The sequence below is a fragment of the Lycorma delicatula genome, chromosome 1 (assembly GCF_047948215.1).
Source record: "Lycorma delicatula isolate Av1 chromosome 1, ASM4794821v1, whole genome shotgun sequence".
Lineage (NCBI taxonomy): Eukaryota > Metazoa > Arthropoda > Insecta > Hemiptera > Fulgoridae > Lycorma > Lycorma delicatula.
Window position 1 is genome coordinate 28,087,789 of NC_134455.1, and position 7,146 is coordinate 28,094,934.

A 7,146-nucleotide genomic window follows, 5' to 3' on the forward strand; every position below is an offset into this window, starting at 1 on the left:
ATACAAAAGACATCACAAAATATTGCCCCACGAATACATAAAGCACAAATAAGATTTCACTGTATATATAAATTTATACAGGTGATAATTTAAATATGGCAACCTGTTTTGGAAGCAGAAAGATATGGGATTCTACAGTTTTTTAAAATCTGCATTACGGTGTGGTTTTTTAATTTTTGTTTGCCATATTGAAACAAACTTAATTTTTAAAATAGGAAGATCGGCCATTGGCAAATGATGGATTTAAAATTTTATAAGAAAAACAATAGTGTAACCTGTTTTACTATTAATGCCTTCGTTATAAAGTTATAAGCATGCAAAGTTGCAATGATGGAAAAATGGTATAATGATAAAACAAGGTAAAATGTGCTGCATAAAATTTACATTTTATTGTATTTTACATTCATAATGCATACAATAACAAACTTTAAACGATGCAATAATATTAATAATAACCAATTTTTACCACAAAAACAAATTAAACAGCTGTATTAACCAATATTTAGTTTAATAAAGTAATATATATATATTTTAAAATTTTAAATAAATGTTTTCGATTGTAAATTACTAATAAAATAAATTTTGAAAGCACACCGTTCTACAATAAATGTTCAAAATGTTTTCCTTGTACAGCTTGGCAGTGCACTAACCTCAAGTATTTGTTGCATCATGTCTGGTGGTACATGACCAGATTCCTCAATTATTCTTTTCAATTCATCAAGTCTCCAGGTTTTATTTAGTAAACATTGTTTCGGGTAACCCCAAAAAAAGTAGTCAAGAGACAGGTCTGGGGACCTGACAGGCCATACTACGGCTCCTCTACGAACTTTCCAGCGATTCGGACACAGTTCATTTAAAATTTGCTGTGCCGTTAGATGAGGTGAGCCCCATCTCGCTGAAACCATGCATTGTTTAATTCTCATACAACATTTTCCCAGATATTTGGTAAAAATCCTATTGGCTAGCAAGTTGCAGTAAGCATCTCCTGTAAGATTGTCATCTAAAATAAAAGGCTCTACAATACAATGAACTTTCTGAGGGTGCCGTGTATGAACTTTCAGCATCCATCTGTTATTATTATTGCTCCAATAGACAGTTTTTCTTATGGACAGATGGTGATTTAACATCAGATACTTCATCAGTAAATATTGAATCAGAAAAAATTTGTCTATGTATAATTTTTGCATTATAAAATCACAATATTAAAACTCAGCGGTCAAAATTATCTTACTAAAGTTCTTAAACTAGGTGTAGCTTATGAGAGTGAAATCTATTTTTTAAACTGAAAGAATTTGAATTGAAAAAACTGGTTTCACCATAGATAACTTTCCGAATCTATGAATGAGGGTTCAACAATGGTTTGTAATACATCTAATGACTTTACATCATGTGTGACAGTTCTTGGTCAAGCAGTGAAATGTCTGTAAGGAATTGTCCATTCCTTACAGTACTGGTTTCTTGACATAGCTGTACTGTCTTGATAACAGTTTGTTATTGGTTCACTGTTTGGAAATCTGTTATTAGATAAATCACATACTCTTGTAAAGGCCGAACTCTGACACCATACCCATATCATCATCAACAATTAATCATTCTAGTTTCACTTAAAGAAGGCATTGTTATTTGAAGATTTAATATTTAGTAAAAATAAGTTAAATTAACAAGGAAACTAATAATAAAATTTTCACAAAAAAATTAATTTGAACTACTAGACCAACAAATTAATTTTTACTAGTACTATCAAATTTTACCATTACAAGTGTATTGAAATAAAAAGGTGAAACGAAGAGTTAATAAGTTGCATTGTTTCAACTTTATTAACACAATTTTTCCATCATTGCAACTTCGAATGCTTATAACTCGATAATGAAAACATTAACAGAAAGGCGTTCACTACTGTTTTCCTTGTAAAATTTTAAATCAAAATTGTGTCATATATCCACATAACCATTTTAAAAAATTAAGTTTTATTCAATATGACGGGCAAAAATTACAAAAACACCATAATCCAGATATTTTTTAACTATGTAGAACATTAATTTCTTTCTACTTTTATATACCTCTAAGGTATGCAGTATGAATATAAATTTGTTTCCATAATTAAAATAACTGCTGTGTAAAACCACATTTTATAGAACACTTACATATATGTACACATTATGTACATATACATACATAATGTTTGTACATATATGTACAAACATTTATTATTTATAAGTGTCAGTTTTTCACAGTTAACTGTTAGTTTTCAGATATTATATCAACTGCAAATTGTGATCAAGTCAATTAAAATTTTTGAAGTAATTTTTCACATACGCATTTTTAGAAATGGACTGGTTTTACTATCGGCAATAAGCATTGCGAGAGTAAAAATGAAGATTTTGCACATTGCCAACCAGCAGGAAGGATAGCTGTAAAAATCAAAAATATCACAGCTCTTGGCCTTTGGTTTTGCATCAACAGAAATAAAAATAATGGCAAAGAAAAATGCCACAATATGGTCAAATTATGAAAGTTTTGGCCCCAGTATATTTCTATAATCCAAGCAATCCTTTACTGTACAAACTATAAAATTAAAAAGCCTAGCAAGCTGCTGAGGCTTTATATCACTGCTGTAGATATGATTAACATTGTGATCAGGGGAGTCTGCTAGGAAGGTATTCTCAAAAACTTATATGGAAAAGAAAAATGAAATTCTCCTTGTTATAAACAATTTTTGACCTGCAAAAGAATTTCTCTCTCAAGGTATGAAACCCATTTTTGAAGAACATTATAAATTTATATAGATTCAAGACTTATTTAATGCCACACTCTGTCTCCCTGCTGAAGAGAATCTCATAGAAATGTCTTGTAATAAGTTGAAAAAAATTAGCAGTATGGTAACACATGAAAATCAATATGGAAAGGAAAAGGCTGTGACCAGTTTAATTCCAAAGTTTCAAAAATATGAGGCAATAAACTTGGTTCATCCATCCTACTAATTATTGAAATTAATTAAATCTAAAATGCATTTTATTTGGTTATTTCACAAAGTGTACTAGTTAGAATTCTACAGACATCTTCGGAAAATCTGGATTTAGCAAGGCCATCGAAAAGTTTTGGGAACCACTGTTCAATATAAAATTTATTTCATTAGTAAAAACAAAGAGGGGCAGCTGTATCCAGCTTGGAGTTGCTGATGTGAATATGCAGTATATGTATTAAACATATATAAATATAATTTATGCTTAACTGGGTATACCTTGGGTTAATTGATCTGATCCCTCAACCAATCTATTAATATTTGTGGATGTAAAAGATTCATTCATGTTTCAATCATTCACAGTGTGAGCTTTTGTAGCAATTATATGAACAAATTAATCCTCACTTATTTAAAAAAGTAAAATCAAAAGAAATAAATCCCATGAGTTTTTACTGTTATATTAAAATCAATTTCAAAATATGTTTCTGAAAAGTAATTTCCAATGAAATAAAAATCTGCTAACACAAGCCAATTTTTTCAAGCAATACATAAAACACAAAGGAAATGAACCAAACATATATTTTTTTAATAAATTAAAGACTTACTGTTTATTTCAAAACTTTCAGTGAATAACAGATATTACAGTAAAAAGGGTCACAAAGTACCAGTATTCTTCCTTGGAAGTTATTAAATTGCAACCATACCTGCACACCCTAAGTCCTACTATATGGTTACAAAAATGTTAAGTTAAAATCTAAATCATATTTTTTAGGAATTAAATTTAAATTAATTTCTTAAAAAATGTGATTTAGATTTTTCCCCAAATAATAAAATATATATATTCTGGTTATTTTAATTAAAAATAAAATTCAGTCCAATAACAAATAAGTACCCTCCTGCCTTTATCTTAACATCAGTTTTAGACTGTAGAACGTTTATAAAAAAAAACAATTACTATTAAATAATTCTGTCATCTTTATATTTGCAAACTAAAAGATTTAATCAAGAAATCCCCCAGAAGAAAAATTAAATCGATGATGTCTGAAGTTATGTTAACTAAAAAATTAGGTCTGAAGTTATGTTAACTAAAAAAATTAAGTCATATTCATCAAATAGAAATAAATTGGTAGAAATTAATTGGAATTTTCCATGATCGTCATAATGCAAATACACTGACAAGACACTACAAGCTGTCATCTCAACACAGGAAGCCATAAAAGGAGTTTCATTTAATAATTTGCAGAATTATAAGCTTAGAAATGTGAAAAAAGTATAAAAACACGATTACAATTAAGTTAACAATCAATTTCCCAGTTATAAATGTCACATTGTTTTGTGACAGCAAGAAAAAGCATAATGCAGAAGCAATTAGTACAAAAATTGAGAGAATACTTTATAATGCAAATATATTCTTTTCCTACTAAACTGCACATTTACATCTTAAAAACAAACAGGATTTCTACAAGAACTAGAAATGAATCTCAAAAAAAAAACCACGGTATGATACTTAGGCAAAATATTAAACAGAACAAGTGCATACAAAACCACACTGACCACAGGTAAAAGAGAATTAGTTCAACACATTTTTTAAAATAATTTGCATTAAATACCTCTACACATTTTATGTGTTAATGAAACTGGAAGTAATTTATAATAAATTAAAAATAAATAGTTGTTGATAAGTCTTTAAACAAGATCAAAATAACGAAGTCATGTGAACACAAATATAAATAAGTGTAAAACTTTTATGTTTTGATTAGTAAGTTAACTTGTCCAACAATTGAGAATACACCTCTCAAAAGTTGAAACTTGCCAAAATTTTTTTTCAAAAATCAAAATGTCCAGGATTAATATCAATGAGATCCAGACCAATAATGTTATAGAATTTAACTAATATTTTTACTTCATTGAGCTTATCAGGAAACTGCTAAGAAAGTAAACAGTCAACTGTTCATGCAAACTGTTGTCAAAACTCTGCAAATGTAAGACAAAAAAAAAATTGAAAAAATTATTTTTTTTTTTAATTTCAAATGAAAAAGTGCTCAGTAAAAAAAATACATCTCTAAATATACTTAACAAAATAAAAGGTCAAACGAAGGTCAATATCTAACAAGTCTCTTCACAAATTGTGTCTGGAAAATATAGCAAATAATCCAGATGCTATCATACAAATATGTAATGTGAGGAATTATATTTTTCTTAGAAATTATGTAAAAAATGGTACATCACATGTTAAAATTATATATAAAATATTATTCCTATCATTAGAAACACACTAATTTTGGCACTGCCAAGTACCATGTTAACCTTGAGAAAATGAAAACTGTAAAATTTAAATTAAGATCACATTTTAGTTTGCTAACAGGATCATAGAAAGAGAAGTGAATTGGATAACAATGTTGTTAAAATATCTTTAACAAGATTAAAAAGCATATCACAACAAAATAACTGGTGAACATTTTAAAGGTTCCTATCAGCAAAATAGTACTAGTGTCCCAATATGAAGAAATACCAAAATATAGAGTTAACAGTACACATACTAGATATGGATGAGAAGCAAAAATAAAAATCACACCTAAATGAATGGTTATAACCACTAATTTACTAAATAAGACAATATAAAAGCAAAATAAATATACTACACTACAGAAAAATAGAACCTCTACACAAATAAAACTTTAGAATCAAGTGGATAAGACAAAGAAAAAGATATATAATCTATAAACACAAACATATCTAACACTATTTTAACAGTGTGAGGTAATTTTACATATTTAAATGTTGTAATTTTACAGCACAGGATATTACAGTTAATTCCATTCAAAATGCTTCAACCTGCTTACAAACATTAATTGGATGAGTTAACATGTGCTACAATTCAAGATAAAATATTTCATTTAACACATGTTAAAAAAACAGTAACAATAAAAATCAAGAAATATATATGTAGAACATAGATTAAATCAAGTCTTTTAGAAACGTCCAATATTTTAAAAATAAAAATACCAAGCATTTAACAAAAACTAATGTTAAATAGACTGCTTCTCACCACAACTCATTACTGAATCTTAATAATTATAATAAAATTAATTAGGTCATTCACAGTGGGAAGATTCGCTTTAAGATACATCTGCTACACTGTAAGTAATTATCCCACAGACAACATAATTCCTTAAAAAGTAAAACTTTTTTTATATTGGCATTTCAACAAACTGCAAAGAAATTCAGTAACCAGATTTAAAAGATGTTAAACAAAGACGTTGCAGTTTACTGGTTTTTTTCTAATTAAGAGAAAACTGATCCAAACTTAATTTTTAAGGGGAAAACGAAAGCTTCTTTTCAGTTTTTATTACGAGGAATGACAAACTTGTTTTACGTTAGTGCTTTCAAATAAGATAATTTAATAAGAATAGCTTAAAACAATATTTCAAATTACCAAGTAGTAAAATGTAAACTGCACTACATCAACTGATGACATAAGTAGATTACAGTAAACCACTAAAAAATAATAAAATTTAAGTTAAAATAAAATATAAGATCATTAACAATAAATTTCGTTGTGAAATTCCGTACATTACCAGTAAAAAATGAGGCCAAGCCCTAATGCCCACACAAGACTATTACAGGAAACGTAGCAGCAATTTAAAGTGCCTATCCAAAAATGGGCGTGTACAATAACCGCCAAAAAGTCAATACAAAATAGTGCAACAGTTCAAAGAATGAATTTATACACTACACAATTTAATAAAAGACACTTTATCCATAAAAACTATTTGCCTATTCCTACCTCTGGCTAGCCGGTAGACTAGTAAAACCAAAATGGCGAAAACAACAGCAACGGACACTCCTTGTAATGCGTTACAGGAAATGAATCACAAAACTATCACTTTTCTACTTAAATGAAAAAAATGAATAATTACATAAGTAATATAACACAAAATTTACCTTACACTTTTTACTGGATATCCCAATGGCTGGAGTACTATAATCTATAACCGTCTAACACTTCCACAATCTCGCCAGGATCCAGTCGACTTCTTTCCTCGGCCTTACAGCAAAGAACGGGGTTCACATAACCGGAACTTAAAAATTCAATATGGTATCTCAAATTAAGTATATTTTTTTAAAATCTTGAATTCATGGGATTAAAATACCGAAAAATTCTACAGTGGTATTAAAAATAT

General features: G+C 28.4%; 1 protein-coding gene across 7 annotated transcripts in view; it reads right to left on the minus strand.

Moving 5' to 3' along the window:
* 14-3-3zeta (tyrosine 3-monooxygenase/tryptophan 5-monooxygenase activation protein zeta) overlaps window positions 1-7,065 on the minus strand; it is an 80,555-nt gene extending 73,490 nt beyond the window's left edge. For 2 of the 7 annotated variants that reach the window (XM_075382029.1, XM_075382012.1), the window contains exon 1: window positions 6,908-7,064. The gene's annotated coding sequence lies outside the window, so the exon portion shown is untranslated. The other 5 variants (XM_075382021.1, XM_075382047.1, XM_075382057.1 and 2 more) reach the window with 5 other exon arrangements.
* Window positions 7,066-7,146: the final 81 nt, after the last annotated feature.